Source organism: Lontra canadensis, unplaced genomic scaffold (assembly GCF_010015895.1).
Source record: "Lontra canadensis isolate GAN:19392208 unplaced genomic scaffold, GSC_riverotter_1.0 scaffold14, whole genome shotgun sequence".
NCBI lineage: Eukaryota > Metazoa > Chordata > Mammalia > Carnivora > Mustelidae > Lontra > Lontra canadensis.
The window spans coordinates 15,602,672-15,621,254 of NW_022631008.1; the positions used below are offsets into that span (position 1 = coordinate 15,602,672).

Below are 18,583 nucleotides of genomic sequence, written 5' to 3' on the forward strand. Positions count from 1 at the left end.
CTTGTTAAACTGTACTTCATTTCCTCTAAGAGGTTAAATAAATTCTTGTTAGGAATTCTGTACTATTCCCTTGAAGTAAAGTTCTGCATTCTCTCTCCTTGGTGAAAGTCATATAATCTATCTCAAGAAGATAGTTTTCCCCCCTGAAGAGGATACAGTTCTGACAGACTAATAGGTTCTCCTCTATTTACTAAGGAACACATTTGTCTCTGTAGACTTCAACTCAATAACACCTAAGGGCAAATCCAAGTTTCATGGCTCCTGAAGTTTACAACTTTGGGAGACCCTCTTTAGGAAAACAACTGCATAATTATGTATGTGATTTTTACCACTCCTCTCAAAACCTTGGAGGATAACTGTATGAATGAGGACCTAAATTATGGTTCATTAACAACAGAGTAAGCCTGATTCTAGTGATACCCTTTTACCAGTTCCCCAATTCACCCAGGATTAATCTTAGTCTGATCACTTCTTCATAGGATCCACGAAACTTTGGCCTGGGAGACTGCTCTGATCTGAGCTGGTCTATGATTTAGAAAGAAAGTTGTTATGCAGTGTAGGGGTATTTGGGTACTATAGGTTATAAATCAGTATGATTCTTCAAAATTGCTTCATTATCATTTTCCCATTCTTAAATAAGCATCCTTTGATATGGAATTATTTTTAAAGCTTTATCTTTCCATGCAATGAAAATTATTTTCACATTTCTCTTCAAATGAAAAACGGATATGCTTTTCAATTTGGGCATGATTTCCAACTCTTAAATGTTCCAATCTTTAAACTTATTAAATAGCCATATATATAAGAAATATCCAAAAGCAAAACAAAGCAGAACAAAACAAAACAAAACACTGCTAAGAAATTACATTTTACTGTCAGTGTACTCTCCATACACTGTTCTACATAATTTCTGTTCTTTTCACAGAAAACAGTTATACACCCTACAACATAGGAAATCATACAGGGCAAGTTAGTATCCCTAAAGCACCAGATAAGTTCTTGCCTCCCATGAAGTAGTATCTCAGGGGTGGCTGCAGACTTTGTGGTTTCCATCAAGAAATGCTGCTGAGGCTCTTCATCTGTATGCACCACTAAAAAATATTTTTACCATTGATTTTCCTCTGGCATTGATTTACCACCTGACGCCATCAATAATGAGGTTTGTCGGCTGATTTCTTAGGCTGCCTGGGAATTGTTTTTTATTTTTTCTTTCTTTCTTCCTTTTTTCCTCCTTTCTTTCTTTCTTCTTATTTTTTTTTCTTCTTGCTGACAGAAGAGTTGCTGGTAACAAGTAGTAAGTGAAGCAGGAAGAAAGGCTGATAATTTGAAGTAGGAAATTTGCAACCAACCCATCGACTCCACTAAGCCATTTCTCCCAGCCCTTTCTCCCCTCCCTCTTATTACCTATCATTTTATTACTTGGTGGGAAGTCTTCCATCGGGTTGGCCTTCTGAGTATTCCTATTTTTCAGTTTGGTATGCATTGGAATGCAAATTAAATGGGACAATTATCTGTGGTAAAGTGTTTTCTTGATGCTTGGAAAAATGCTTTTTCTTTTGCTTCCCTTAAAAATTTGAAGGCATCTAAAAAGCTGATTCAACTCAAGTACTTAGTGAGAAACCAATTCTGTAAACTATGCCACTTTCATTTATTGAAGTTAGCCCATGTTTGGGCCTAAAGGGAGAATTTTCTGAAACACATGTCTATTTCACTGTGGCAAAATGCTTTCCTTTACAAAGCAATAATATGGTGAAAAAAGTAGAAAGTAGATAGTCAGCATTCCCACATCCCTTGTAAAATAAAATGAAAATGCAGATACCCTTCTGTCAAGGTCCTGATCCTGGACAAAAATTATATACCAAAATTTGACAAAGCACGTTCTGGGAGATATAAATTCATTATTATGCATGAACTTAACTAAATATTGATCACTCTGAGTGAAACAGATGGAAATAGCCATTTTTCTGGATTCCAGATATTGAATTATGAGAGGTCAGGGGAAAAATTCTCACTGATGGGTCAAGATAAAATAATTTTAAAAAACAAGATAAGAAAAGATATGATTTTATGTATGATGTATTTATTTAAAAATAAGTCTCTTTTCTTGTCTCCATACATTTTTAAAAGCTTCAACCATAATAGATGAATTTTATTGAAAACATAGATTAGACATGAAGAATTCCTAATATTTTGCTTTTTTATTAAGAATGAATATAAACATCTGTTTCAATTAATTATATGCATTTAGTTCAAAAGATTTTTACACATTCATTGTCTTTTAATTAGTTATCAATTTTACAACTTAATATTTGTTTGGACTGTGTACTTCCATATGTAACTTCATTTAGTACACATTTGCATCACCTATGTTAAAGATGATCCCTGGAATTGCATAACACACAACCTAGACAACCGTATGAGCATGTTCTATGGCCCTGATATACTCAGAAGAAGAACTGATGAGTCATTGGGTATTTAAATACTTGGTTTCACTGAAGACTGCGAGATTGTTCTTGAGACCAGCATTTGCCCTCCTACCAACACTTAATACTATCCTATTCTCTAGTTTAGAGCACTATTTAATGTTTTCTTTCTGTTGTTTGCCAGTCATGTGAACCATGTCATGTGGTCTTCTACTTATTTGAAGTTACTGGTTTTCTCTGGTGCTAGAAACTAACTACTTTTTATCTCCTCAGGGTTTCTCACAGTCTCATATTAGGTTCCAGGACCTATCATCCCTGTTCCTTCTAAGACTTCTGCTTTGGATTTAGAGGAGGAAATTTGACTTAATAAGCTAATTCTATATCACCCTTATTTTGGAAACATTCATTGTCCTGTGTGTGTGTGTTTGTCTGTGTCTGTGTGTATTAAATTTGAATCTGCCTGGGTGATCTTATTTTTTTTCAAACTGTGTTTTTCACTCCACCTCAATTCTACTTCAAAAGGAGACACCTGTTTTGAATGTTCTGAATATCTTCTGCATTCTTCTGAATCCCCTTAGATGTATTGCTTTCTTTGTCTAGGCATTGGGTCTCAGGTCCAGCTGCTTGGATGCAATAAGCAGCAACAATCCAATTATTGAGGATAGATACATGAGCCAATTGGTTTGCCAAGTGATCCTCCCCTCTTAAGGTAACAGAACAGAGCTTCTTTTCTTCCGATATCTGGAAAGACTTAAGTTCTCCCAGCCTCCATCCCAGGAAACATTTAGTGATCCTGGTCAACATCTTTCCTGGCATAGAGGCCAGGTTGATCATCTTTGCAGGGGTGCTCATGGAGGATTCCCCACCCATTCTCTCACAGGTTTATAGATTGCTGAAGGCCAAGCCATAGTCAGGTGGAGAGAAAATTTAAGAGGGAAAGCACAACAGGGTCAAATGCTGAACGAATTTTTTTTTTAAGCAATCTGAGAACTTAAAAAAAATCTTTGAAGTTTGGCATTTTGGGGGTGATTCATGCTCCGTAGTAATCTCATAAGATTTTAGGAAAAAAGGAAAGGTACTAGAATGAGGAAATAAAAACTGTTAATAAACACTGTTCTTCCTTTGGGATTTCTGGTAAATATGATAAGCAGGTTAAAAAAGTGCAGATGGCTAGAGGTAGATATAGGTTGGGGTCAAGAGATGTTTTTAATTTCATTGATGGGAGATCTTGAATATGTTTATACAGGTGGAACTAGGAGAGAGAGCACTTGGAAATATAGGAGAGAGAGGGAGTGCCAAGAACACATAGTTCCGAGGTTAGTGGGAGGAACTCATAATAACTAAGGTGAAAGAATCCATCTTAAACTGAATAAAAGACACTTCTGAGACAGCTGGGAATGAGGTCAGAGTGAGTAAAGTTGCAAAGAAATTTATAGATATGGGGACAATAAATTGAGGAAATCACATGCAGTCTGTTTTCTTAGTAAAGTATGAGGCAGGGTCATTGGCAAAGAAAAATGAAGATTTATAATGGGTGAAGCAAGGATGTGCTATTGCTGCCTAGTAGAGCTAATTGCTAAATTTTCAGGAATTTTCCAGCCAGTTGTTAAACATGCCCATTATTATGGTGTAAATAACATAAATTTACAGTTAAAGTACATTAAAACAAAAGTAATACTAAACATTTATCACTTCCTAATTATTTTTAACATTTTACTATTATCTATGCACTTATTTGCATCTATTGTGTCTGAGAATAGATATAAAATTATATCTGGTGGAAATATCATGAAAAACATGCTGTTTATTACACATTTCTTCCCTACTCTTTGGTGATGTCACATAGCACCTTGAAATGGGCCCACTGGGAGTATTTGCAGCTTGAAAATCAGCAAATGCTATGGATTAGGGTTTTTTGTTTGTTTTATTTTTCAAAGAGCTATTGATTGAACATATACTGGCAGACACCATTATAAAGCTTTTGAGGATAACAGTGATATATTTTGAATGGGTACTCTGGAGAACAGGAAGCAGCTGACAACTGATAGATTAAAGAGGACCAAAGCCCAGTGGGCCAGGTTGAAGTAAGCGAATACATTTTAAAGGCAATGTATCCCACAAGCAACCCAGGTGTTAAAACAGCAAAAGTGTTGGGCTGAGTTCTTGGGTGCAGTGTCCGAGGTAAATGGATGGGAGAGGTTGAACTGGAGCATCTTGAGGTCTCAGCTAGTTATATACAGAGTAGAGAATCTAAGAGGAAGCTGGGAGAAAAGAGTGGTAGTATGCAACCAGAAACCTCAATGAGGGGGAAGCAAGTGTACAGCAAAAACGATGTAGAGGAAAAATAAACAGAATGTGGAATTGTAATGAAAGATTGAGATTTTGGAATTTATTACTTCAGTTAGAGTCATTTCCAGCCCCTGGGTGTGATGGTGCTTATGAGTTTATTCATAATCATGGGTATAGTGGGATTAGCAGAAGAATCACAAGTTTAGATTACTGGATGAGTTGATCATATGGGCTGGTACGATGGCAGGAATTGAAGTAAAGAATGATTAAATAATAATAGTGGAGAAATAAGTATCATGTTGAAGTCAGAGTGAAGAGCTACTTTGTGCTGGCTTGAGTAGCTCTGAGTTCCTTGTATGCAAGTAACTCATTCAGTGAGAATGGCTTCTGTGGAAATATATAGGTAAGGTTATTTACCAGCCAGTGTCACCCTTGGGCAATAGCTGCACTGGATATAGACAGTATATTAAAGTATATAAAGAAAATATATTTTAATGTAAAAACATTTATAATGTTTTGCAAAGTATAATTTGCTTATAATGGTTCTTTCTTTCTTTATTTCTTCCTTCCTTTCTTTTTTTAAGGATTTTCTTTATTCATGAGAGACAGAGAGAGAGAGAAAGGGAGAGAGAGGCAGAGGGAGAACCAGGCCCCCCATGGATCAGGGAGCCCAATGTGGGGCTTGGTCTCAGGACCCTGGATCACAACGTGAGCCAAAGCAGAGCTTAACTGACTGAGCCATGCAGGTGCCCTGCTTGTAGCATTTCTGATAAAACTGATCTATAGTTGTGCTAATGGGTTGGGGACAGTGGCAAGGATGTTTTATTTTAGAAAGGTCTATTTTTTATAACCTGCTCATTCCCCACCTCTTCAGGCCACTGCAGAGGGACTTTTTCTTTTGGTCTTTTGCATTTTTTAAACAATTAAGGTAATGTTCCACTTATTTTTCTCTTTCAAAATCTTAAGCATTTTCAAGTTATTATTATGGCATAATTTCCAGAATTTATTTTAGTATTTGCTATGTTTCATTCTTTTGACTATTCCCTGCAAGTGTCATTTTCCTCTTCCACCCTTACTAAGGGCATCATATTGAGCTCTGTAAAGCATTAGCTCTCAATTTTGTCTTTCATTTTTTATACAAAGAGTATATATAAAAGATCATTTTATCCCTTAGTATTACACCCTCTTGTAGCAGTTTTAGCTATTATTTTTGCCAGTGTTTTGAAAATAGACACTTAGCTCATATTTCTTAATGATGCACTCTTCAAAATATATGTGACATCATTGAACATGTATATTTGTAATAATAAATTTTTCAAAAACATCTGTCTAAATCTCTTGCATGGTGCTACTTAACAGGGAATCAAAACCCAGCAGTATAACAACAGCTTATTTTCTTTCTATATTTTCTCACTCATTATAAACAGAGCCATGGTTTTAACAAGGGCCAATGGCTTAACCCAAAGGATTGATCTGGGACCCTTTGATAGGTCAGTACATGCATATCAAAGACATCTATCCCTCAAATCTCATTAGCAGAATGTTTCTTACACAAGGCTGTACAAAGATGGAGAAGAAAGTCATCCTTGAGTGTGTCTCTGTGTATGAATTTATAAGAAATAACCTCTCTCTTTTCTATACACACTTAAATTCTATTTTATTCTTTACCTGAAGGTAAACACTTAAATCTTATCATTTAGTCATTCATATTTCTATGTTGTTTGGTCTAATCTTTTGTCATTGCTACCTGAAAAAGGTGGGAGTTTTAATAAGCCATCAGAGAAAAGCAAGTAGTAATTTAAAGTCCAGGAAAGTGTGGGTGAAACCTTGGGAAATTTGCCATCAATATAGTGTCAGATGCTTCAAGAGTAATGGTTTCCCCTCCATAGTTATGGGAGGCAGTTTGATACAGTGGAAAGGTATCAGAATTGGGGGTTTCACAGTTGTGAGTTTCATCTTGGCTTTACCTTACTCTATGAACTTTGGAAAAGTATTTAACATTTCTAAACCTGAGATAGGATCTATAGTTTGGAAATAATTGTATTTGTCTCAGCTGTTTTTGAAAGTATTATATGAGATATTCTATTAAAAAAAAACTTGCACTGTAGCTGATAGAGAGTAGATCTTCAATAAATATGGGTTCCCATGTCTATAGTGTTTAAGAGGTAAAAAATCAATATGCTTTGCAATGTTCTAGCAAGAGCTAAAAATTTATAGTGTCTATAGATATAATTTCTAAAATTTGAATTAGATTTTCAAAATTCTAACAAACTGGAAGTCTTGAAATAAGTAGTATTTACAATTCAGATTTCTTAAAAGCACGTGCACCCAAATGTTTATAGCAGCAATGTCTACAATAGCCAAACTATGGAAAGAACCTAGATGTCCATCAACAGACGAATGGATAAAGAAGATGTGGTATATATACACAATGGAATACTATGCAGCCATCAAAAGAAATGAAATCTTGCCATTTGCGACGACATGGATGGAACTAGAGGGTATCATGCTTAGTGAAATAAGTCAATTGGAGAAAGACAACTATCATATGATCTCCCTGATATGAGGGAGAGGAGATGCAACATGGGGGGTTAAGGGGGTAGGAGAAGAGTAAATGAAACAAGATGGGATTGGGAGGGAGACAAACCATAAGTGACCCTTAATCTCACAAAACAAACTGAGGGTTGATGGGGGGAAGGGGGTTGGGAGAGGGGGGGGTGGGGTTATGGACATTGGGGAGGGTATGTGCTATGGTGAGTGCTGTGAAGTGTGTAAACCTGGTGATTCACAGACCTGTACCCCTGGGGATAAAAATATATTATATGTTTATAAAAAATAAAATAAAAAAAATGAATTGTTTTATAACCAACAAAAAATAAATAAATAAATAAAAATAAAAGCACATGTGAAGTTTAAGAAATACTTATGTTGAAAACAACAAACTATTAATGAAAAAGAAAAGTGACACTTCTCTAATATTCTAGGTAAAATAGCCATCACAGATGAATTGGTAATATATTTTTCTTATGAAGTGTTTGCTGCTTTATTCTTATCTCTGGGAAAATATTCAGTTATCTTCACCAGATTATTAAACTATAGGTTTTTTGAATCTTAGTTTTTAAATTATAAATTATTTCAATGTTTCAAGATTATCACTTCGAATCTTAATAACCTAATAACTGCTGTGGATATTACTAAAATATTTTACTTTATGCTCTACTATTGTCCTCTGCTAGTTTAAAATCTTAATGTGTCATAATAAAGTATTTTCTCCTTTTATTTCAAAGACCTACCAAGATAATCATCATGTACTATTGGTTAGTTTATTTAATGTTACTGGAGATGATTTATTATACACGTTTTATATTTTCTTATGTGTGTTCTTTCCATCAAATAATGCTTTGATATTAAAAATTGCTGTCAGAAATTAAACATAATTAATGACACAGTACTTTTTTGAGAAGTAGAGAGGAAACATATACTTTAACTTTTCAATAAAATAATTCTTAATTGAAAGTTTTAGTTTTCATGTTATGTTTATTCAAAGAATGAATATTAATTACAATGTTTTATAGAAAAGTTTACTGCATCTTCTATGTAAATAACCTCACCATTAAAACCAGATATATTTGGAGAGTGATTCAAGATGGTGGCATAGGAAAATTTTGATTCACCTCCTTCTATGGACACAACAAATTTACATTTACATATAGAATAATTTCCTCTGAAAAAGACCTAAAAATTGGATGCACAGAGCCTCCACAACAAAGAATAAAGGGACCAAAAAAAAAATAAATAAATAAATAAAGGGACAGAATGGAAATGAGTAGGAGAAGGAATGACAACCTTTCATCAAACAAAAACAAAATCCACCTTAGGCACAAAGACCCACAGTTGTAGGGAACATCAAAAGTAAAGAACTTTATCCTGAGAAGTGAGGAGCAAATATGCACATCAAGCACTCAACCCCTAGATCCTTCACAGGAGAGATAAGCCCCCAAAATGACTGGTTTTGAGAACCAATGGGATTACATCTAGGAAATCTATAAGACTATAGAAAACAGAGAACCTTCACTTAAAAGGCTTCCGTACAGACTTACTTGCCACGGGACCCAAAGTAAAAACAGTAGTTTGAAAGCAGCTAAACCATATGTGGAGGACATTTCCTGATCTTAAAACATCTGTTGGTGAGTCAAGAACTTGTTGGTACTTTTTCTAAGGACAGAGACCTTGTTGGGCACCACTTTTGCAATTTTATTGTAACTTTCTAATACCAGTACTGGAAGTTGCTCCTTTGGAACTCTTCTTCTAACATGTTAGTACAAAAAGGGGTGCCCCATTGAGGGCCCCATCCTACCATGTGCCACAGGCACATGTCAGGTCACCTGCCACAGGATAGCCGAATGAGAGCCCATTCCACCCCCATGCTGCATCTTCAGTCTCACCAGAGAAAACACATGTACCCATATAAGGGATGCTCCTTGAGAGTCTAGCTCTGGTGGCCATGGATGATAGCATTTTTGAGCCTCATGGAACATCTCCTACAGGAAGCCACTCTTTCAAAGCAAGGAGAGGTAAATTATTATCTTCCTAATATATAGAAACAGGCAAAATGAAACAGATCCAAATGAAAGAACAAAACAAAACCCCAGAAAAAAAGACCTTAATAAAACAGAGATAAACAATCTACCTGATAAAGAGTTCAAAGTAATGGTCAAAAAGATGCCTACTGAACTTGTGAGAAGAAGGGATAAATTAAGTGATAACTTAAAAAAAAGATATAAAATATAGTAAAGTACCAAACAGAAGTTATAGAACTGAAGAATATAATAACAGAACTGACAAACATACCAGAGGGATTCATTCACCAGTAGTATACTGGATAAAAGAGAAGAAGAACAGATCAATAAGCTGGAAGACAAAATAAAGGAACTCACCCAGACAGAGCAGCGAAAAGAGAAAATAACTTAAAAAACTGAAGATAACTTAAGGGATCTTTGAAACATCATCAGAAAGAATAATATTCACATTATAGGAGTTCCAGAAGGAGAAGAGAGAGAAAAGGGGGCAGAAAAAATTACTTGAAGATATAAAATGGCTGAAAACTTCCTAAATCCAGGGAAAAAAAACAAAAAATAAAAGTCTCAAATAGTAGGAATCCAAAGAGATCCACACCAAGATACATTATAAATAAAATGGTAACAGTTAAAGTACACACTGAGCTAAGTTTAAAAGCAGCAAGAGAAACCAACTTGTTACATTCCAGAGAAACTCCATAAAACTATTAGCAGATATTTCAGCAGAAACTTTATATACCAGAAGAGAGTGGCATAACATATTCAAAGTGCTGAAAAGAAAACAAAACAAAACAAAACTTCCAGCCAATGATTCTCTGCCCAGTGAAGTTATCATTCAGAATTGAAGGGGACACCATACACACATGCACACAATTCAAAATGGATGGAAGAGCTAAATGTGAGACAGGAAACCATCAAAATCCTAGTAGAGAACAAAGGCAGTAACCTCTTTGACATCTACTGTAGCAATATCCTACTAGATATGTCTCCTGATGCAAGGGAAACAAAAGCAAAAATAAAGTTTTAGGACTTCATTAAGATAAAAAGCTTCTGCACAGTGAGGGAAACAATCAACGAAACTAAAAGGTAACCTATGGTATGGGAGAAGATATTTGCAAATGACATATCTAATGAAGATTATTATCCAAAATATATAAAAACTTATACAACTTAACATCCAAAAAACAAATAATCCAGTTTAAAAATGGGCAGAAGACATAAATAGACATTTTTTCCAAAGAAGATACCTGCATAGCTAACAGACGCATGAAAAGATGTTCAACATCACTCATCATCAGGGAAATACAAATCAAAACTACAATAAGGTATCACCTCACACCAGTCAGAATGGCTAAAAATAACAGCACAGGAAATGACAGGTGTTGGTGAAGATGTGGAGAAAGAACCCTCTTCAACTTTTGGTGGGAATGTACATGGCACAGCCACTCTGGAAAACAGTATGGAGGTCCCTCAAAACGTTAAACATAGAGCTACTCTATGATCCAGGAATTGCACTACTAGGTATTTAACCAAAGATACTAAAATATTGATTTCAAGGGGTACGTGCATTTCAATGTTTTTCGCAGCTTTATCAACCACAACCAAATTGTAGAACAGCTCAAATGTCCATCAACTGATGGATGGATAAAGAAGATGTGGTACCCCCCTACACACACAGAGAGGAATATTAGTCAGCCATCAAAAAGAATGAAATCTTGCCATTTGCAGTGACATGGATGGAGGTAGAGAGTACTATGCTGTGTGAAATAAGATAGAGAAAGAAAAATACCATATGATTTCACTTTATGTGGAATTTAGGAAACAAAACATGAACATATAGGAAAAGAAAAGAGACAAATCAGGAAACAGACTCTTAGCTATAGTGAAAAAATGAGGGTTGTTGGAGAGGAGGTGGTTGTGGGATGGGTTAATTGGGTGATGGACTAAGGAGGGCAACTACAGTGATGAGCACTGGATGTTGTATGTAAGTGATGAATCACTAAATTTTACACCTAAAACAAAACAAAGAAAAACAAAAAAAGGAAAAAAATGGGGGGTAGATTAAGAGTTTTCCAGATAAGCAAACACTAAAGGAATTCATCACCACTAAACTGGCTTTACAACTTTACAAGAAATGTTAAAGTAACTTCATTAAGCTGAGAAGAAATGACAATAATTAATAACAAAAAATACAAAAATAAAGATCTCACTGGAAAAGATAAAGATATAGAAAAGATAACAAATTAGTCACTTATAAAGCAAGAATAAGGGTTAAAAGGCAAAACTAGTAAAGCTAAATGAAACTACAATAGTTAGTTAAGGGAAACATGAAACTGAAAGATGTAAAATGTGGGGCATCTGGGTGGCTCAGTCAGTTGAGCATCTGCCTTCAGCCTAGGTCATGATCCCAGGGTCCTGGGATCAAGAGTCCTGCATCAGACTACCTGCTCAGCAGGGATTCCTGCTTCTTCCTCTCCTTCTGCCCCTCCCCTGCTCATGCTCTCTCTCTCTCTCATACTCCCTCTCTTTCTCAAATAAATAAATAAAATCTTTTTTAAAAATGGGTAAAATGCGATATCAAAATTATAAAATGTGAGATGAGGGAGTAAAAATGTGTTCAATTTAAGCTCCTTTTGACTTAAAACTAATCATTATATACATAGGACATTAAGTACAAACCTTGCAGTAACCACAAAATAAAAACTGATAGTAAATAAGCAAAAGAAAACAATAAAGGAATCTAACACTAAGGAAGGCTATCAAACCAGAAGAGAGAAAGGGAAGAAAGGAATCAGAGAGAAACTGACTGGTTTCTCTCAGGAGAAACAGCCAGGAAACAACAAAATGACTAGAAGTACTTACCTATTAATAATTATTGAAATGTAAATGGACCAAATTCTCCAATCAAAACACATAAAATGGCTGACTCACCACAGATATAAGAACACACACACACATAGACAGAGACAGAAACAAGAATACAAGCAGACTGAAACTAAAGGGATGGAAAAAAGATACTCCATTTTTTAGCAGTGATGTGTTAGACCACAAAATGCATCTCAATAAGGCCAAGACTGAAATCATATCAAGCATCTTTTCCAACAAATATGGTATGAAATTAAGAATTAATCAGAAGAAAAACTAGGAAAAAAACCACACAAATATAGAGATTAAATAGCATGCTACAGAATAACCATTGGGTTAATGAAGAAACCAAAGGAGAATTTTTTTAAAGATTTTATTTATTTATTTGACAGAGAGAGATCACAAGTAGGCAGAGAGGCTAAGCAGAGAGCCCAGTGCAGGGCTGGATCCCAGGACCCTGAGATCATGACCTGAGCCAAAGGCAGAGGCTTAACCCACTGAGCCACCCAGGCACCCCAAAGGAGAATTTTTTTTAAGAACCTATAAACAAATAAAAACAGAATTATGACATACCAAAATGTATGGGACACAGCAAAAGCAGTTCTAGGATGGAGTTTGTAGCAATACAAGCCTACTTCAAGAAACAAGAAAAATCCCCAATAAACCACCTATCCCTCCACCTCAAGGAACTAGAAAAAGAAGAGCAAACAAAGCCCTAAGTTAGTAGAAGGAAGAAAATAACAAAACCAGAGGAGAAAGAAATAAAATAGAGACTAAAAAGACAAAAGTAAATGAAACTAAGAGCTGAATCTTTGGAGTGATAAATAAAACCAGCAAACTTTAGTTAGGCTAATAAAAAGAGAATGCTGAAATAGAATCAGAAATAAAAGAGAAGCTACAACTGATACTACAAAAATACAAAAGATTATAAGAAAAAAAATAAGAAAAAAAAGATTATAAGAAACTACTATGAACAATTATATACCAACAGAATAGACAACCTAGAAGAAATGAATAAATTCCTAAACCACACAATTTCCCAAGATGAATCATGAAGCAATAGAAAATCTGATTAGACCAATTTCTAGTAAGGATATTGAAATAGTAATCAAAAACTTCAAAAACTTCCCAACAAACAAGTCCAAGATCAGACAACTTCACTGGTAAATTCTACTAAACTTTAATACCTATCCTTCTCAAACTCTTCCAAAAAATTGAAGAGGGTGGATGCTTCCAAACTCATAAGGCCAGCATAATCCACATACCTAAAACAAACCCAAAGACACCATAAAAAAAAAAAAAGAAAATTATAGGCCAGTATCACTGATGAATATAGATGTGAAAATCCTCAACAAAACATTTGCCAACTAAATTCAACAATACATTAAAAGGGTCATACAATGGTTAAGTGGGATTTTTTCCAAGGATGTAAGACTAGTTCAACCTTCACAAATCAATCAACATGCTATATACCACATTAACAAAACAAAGAATAAAATTGTATGATCGCCAAAGACAAAAAAAAATTGACAAAATTCAACATACATTTATGATAAAAAACCTCTTGGTGGCTCAATGGATTAAGCTGCTGCCTTTGGCTCAGATCATGATCTCAGTGTCCTGGGATCGAGCCCCGCATCAGGCTCTTTGCTCAGTGGGGAGCCTGCTTCTCTCTCTCTCTCTCTGCCTGACTCTGCCTACTTGTGATCTCTTTCTCTGTTAAATAAATAAATAAAATCTTTAAAAAAAAAAAAAAACCTCTTAAGTGGTAATAGAGGGAACATACCTCAACATAAAAAAGACAATATATGACTAAATCACAGCTGACATTTTCAATAGTGAAAGACTGAAAACTTTTCCTCTAAGATCACGAACAAGACAAGGATGCTCACTCTGGCCATGTTTATTCAACATTGTATTGGAAGTCCTAGCTATTGCAATAAGATAAGAAAAAGAAATAAAAGGCATCCAAATTAGAATGGAAGAAGTAAGACTGTCATTACTTGCAGATGATATAATACTATATAAGGAAAATCATAAAGTCTGCCAAAAATGTTAGAACTAATAATTTAGTAAGCTTATAATATACAAAATCAATATACAGAATCCTGGGGTGTTTCTCTACACTAGTAACAAACTATTAGAAAGAAGAATTTAAAAAGCAATCCCATTTACAATTGCATCAGAAATAATAAAATACCTTGGCATGAATTTGATCAAGAAGTGAAAGGCCTGTACACTGAAAGCTGTAACACTGATGAAAGAAATAAATGGAAATATTTTCCTTGCTAATGGATTGGAAGAATTAGTTTTGTTAAAATGCACATACTATGCAAAACAGCCTATATTTTCAATGCTATCTTTATCAAAATTCCAGTAGAATTTTTTACAGAACTAGAACAGATAATTTTAAACTTGTATGGAACCACAAAGATCCCAAACAGCCAAAGTAATCTTGAGAAAGAACAAAGTACCACCTTCCCTAATCTCAAACTATACTACAAACAATATGGCATTGGCATAAAAACATATACACAGATCAATGGAGCAGAATTGAGTGCCAAGAAATAAACACACACATACATGGACAATTAATTACTGCAAAGGAGCTAAGAACATGCAATGGAGAATGGACAGTCTTTTTAAGTTTGGTCTAGTGTCATGTTTGTGAATCTGTTGCCAAAGGCAAGTGAAACAAAAGCAAAATGAACAAATGGGACTACATCAAACTAAAAAGCTTCTGTGCAGAGAAGAAATCCATTATCAAAACAAAAAGACCACATGGTCCATATACACTATGGAGTATTATGCCTCCATCAGAAAGGATGAATGCCCAACTTTTGTATCAACATGGACAGGACTGGAAGAGATTATGCTGAGTGAAATAAGTCAAGCAGAAAGAGTCAATTATCATATGGTTTCACTTATTTGTGGAGCATAAGAAATAACACAGAGGACATGGGGAGATGGAGAGGAGATGGGAGTTGAAGGAAACTGGACGGGGAGATGAACCATGAGAGACTATGGACTCTGAAAAAACAATCTGAGGGTTTTGAAGGGGCAGGGGGTGGGAAGTTGGGTGAACCTGGTGGTAGGTATTATGCAGGGCACGTATTGCATGGAGCACTGGGTGTGTTGCATAAACAATTCTGGTACACTGAAAGGAAATTTAAAAAAAATTAAAAATTAAAACAAACAAAAACCAAAAAGACAATGCATGTAATGGGATAAGACATTTACACATCATATATCCAATAAAGTGTTAATACTCAAAATATGTAAAGAACCCATACAACTCAACAATAAAAAACCAAATAGCCCAATTAAAATGTGGGCAGAGGATCTGAATAGGCATTTTCTGAGGACATACAAATGACCAAAGGTACATAAAAAAATGTTCAACATTACTAAATATTAGGGGAATACAAATCAAAACCACAATGATACATTACTTCATACCTATTTGAATGGCTGTTATCAAAAAGAGAAGAAATAACAAGTACTGGAGAGGATGTGGAAAAAAAGGGAACTGTTGTGCACTGTTGGTAGGAATGTAAATTGTTGCAGTCACTACAGAAAATAGTAGGGAGATTTCTCAAAAAGTAAAGCTAGATCTACAGTATGATCCAGTTATTCCATTTCTGGGTACTTACCTGAAAAATATGAAAACACTACTTCGAAAATAAATGTGCACCTATATGTTGATTGTAATATTATTTATGTTAGCCAAGATACGAAACAACCTAAATGTCCATCAATGGATGAGTGGATAAAGATATTTTACACACACACACACACACACACACACACACACACAAGGGAATACTACTCATCCATAATAAATGAAATTTTGCCATTTACAATAATAAGGATACACATTGAGTGTACTATGCTAAGTGAAATAAGTCAGATGGAGAAAGAAAAACACCATGTGATTTCACTCAAGTGGAATCTTAAAAAAAAAAAAAAACCAAATTCGTAAATACATAGAACAGATTGATGTTTCCTAGAGAGAAAGGGGATTACAGTTGGGTGGATTGGGTGAAGGAGGTTAATTGTATGGTGATGGATGGTAACTAGACTTTTGACGGTGATCACTTTGTAGTATATGCAGATGTTGGATTATAATGTTGTGTACCTGAAACTATGTAATGATATATATTAATTTTACCTAAAAAAAAAGAAACCAGACCTATTTGTTTACCACGTCTAGCACTGAGAATTACAAAATGACATGACTTGTTTGTGGATTTCTTAAAAGTACATAATATGTAATCCTTCACCATCAAGTTTAACTGCCTTATAAATGAAAGTGTGTCCACAAATACAATTTTTTTAAATAGAAAAAGTGACTGATTCTCCCAAGAAAAATAACAATAAAAGGAAATTGGGTGAAATTTCTTTTGAACATGTGAAGGAATCACCTTTAGCTTTGCTTTAAAACACTATTAGTTTCTGCCTATGGTGTTTTAGAAAGTCTAAGCTTCTTTTATAGAAAACAGTCTTTTTACTAAAGTATATAATCCTATCCTAGTGTTGGTTGCTAGGAAAACATTCGATGCAAATTAATCAGTAAACATCTAGCAGCCAGCTACCTGAGGAGAGGGGGAGTGGGAGAGACTTAGAAGCTGGCCAGTTTCCCTAAACTGCTGATGGGAACATGGCTGTCAAGGGTTTTCTATACATACCTGCAGCATCACACTGTGATATGAATTTTTTTTCTCTATCGTTCTTCTAGGTAAGGAAGGGAAAAGAAAGCAGGAAACACTGGAAAGATAAATGAGGTCTTTCTTATGAAGGTGAGCTTGAGTTTTTTTCTGTTGAACTTTGGTAAAACAGCAAGGGTTCGATTAATTAATGATTGAAACAAAGATTAGTGAGAATGGGTAGGATACCTAATACTACCCAAATATTTGTATTTAAATTTTTCTCTGCATCAGGTATCCTACTTAAAAACAGTATTTCTATAAAGTAGAACAATAACAACAACAAAACACTTTGGATATGAAAAAAAAAAAAAAGTGTTTTCTTTACCCTAAAATTTCATCTGGGACAAAATCCTTGAATATTGTACAAAGAAAAAGATAAATGCCTAATTATTTTAAAATAAAAATTGTGCTTTAAAATATCAACAAAATAAGAAATAAATTTACTTTCTAAAAATTTTAATGGAATTTAGGTGTGTCCCACAGAGAGATCTAGACCATTGATTGGCATTCACACCTGTGGAAACAAAGTGTCAATGCTGATAGAACTGAAAACGTTTACCTTGGTTTCCTGGACCTGGGTTAATTCCTAACCGTAAGTTCTTTCAAACATTTTTTTGTTTTATTTTTAATATTGAAGAAAACTGAAAAATGAAATTCAATTTATAGAATTCCACTTGGTAATAAATTTAGGAGAACATGGATGACTTATCTTTAGAAATGAGTATTACAGAAATATGTAAACACAGAAATATCCTAGGAAAACTATAAAGGAAGTAAAAGAATAAAAAAATTATCTGTTAATTATACATAAATCCATTCAAATATATTTTTAAGACAGGAACAAATATAATGTAGTTAGATAGTTATTTTTGTACTGAAAAAATATTTTTAATTTTCTGTAATGAAGAAGTTAACTTTACCTAACTTATTTTTAAAATTATTTCTACATTACATATTAGAGTCACACCATGAATTTTAATCATAATCCAAAGTTAAAAGTCATGAATTCCCTTCAGAATTTTGCCATACATGAGGCTTGACCTAAAATCTAAGATGGTGACTAAGATTATTTATTGTCTCTTTTGCATGAAACTGATATGTCCAAGAAGCTTAATTTTCTGCTCCATTTTAAATTATCTGGCAATAACTTAAATAGAATATTACTTCCATTCTGTTAGTCTTTCCTATGTAGGGCACAGGATAAATAAATCTACTAACATGGAGAGCACAAAAAATATAACTGATGTTGGTTGTTAGGTGCTATGATCTTAAAGTAAGAGATTGAGCCCCTGACCTCAAAGAGATTACTGTCTGCTTTCAGAGTTAAAGTTTAAACAAAAACAAAAACAAAACAAAAAAAAAGAATAAGTGAAGACAATACATTTTTGGTATGGATCATTTTCTAGAGAATTTGGAAACATGGGTGTTTGGCAACCATTATGGGGACCAGAGCAAGCTCCACAGTGAGGAAGAACTTGAGTGGAAGTTGAAGAATGAGGAGGAGTTGGAGGCAGTGGTAAAGGATTTGGGTTATAATATGATTTACATTTAAGTGTTGAATAAGCAACTGATATGTTGTTTGCCTTTGCAAATAATATTGCAAATATGGCAAATGTACTTTTAGCAAATGATATTGAATATACTCCTTTTGGGGGATAATCACATAGCATATATACTCTCATAGAATATAACGGTCCGTGGCATCACATTTTACCCAGGT

At 34.5% G+C, this 18,583-nt stretch overlaps 1 long non-coding RNA gene across 1 annotated transcript in view; it reads left to right on the forward strand.

Moving 5' to 3' along the window:
- Positions 1-17,419, forward strand: part of LOC116868108 — a 395,692-nt gene extending 378,273 nt beyond the window's left edge. The window contains exons 3-4 of the long non-coding RNA XR_004382742.1: positions 16,893-16,953; positions 17,334-17,419. This is a non-coding gene — a long non-coding RNA (uncharacterized LOC116868108). The remainder of the gene's footprint in view (positions 1-16,892; positions 16,954-17,333) is intronic.
- Positions 17,420-18,583: the final 1,164 nt, after the last annotated feature.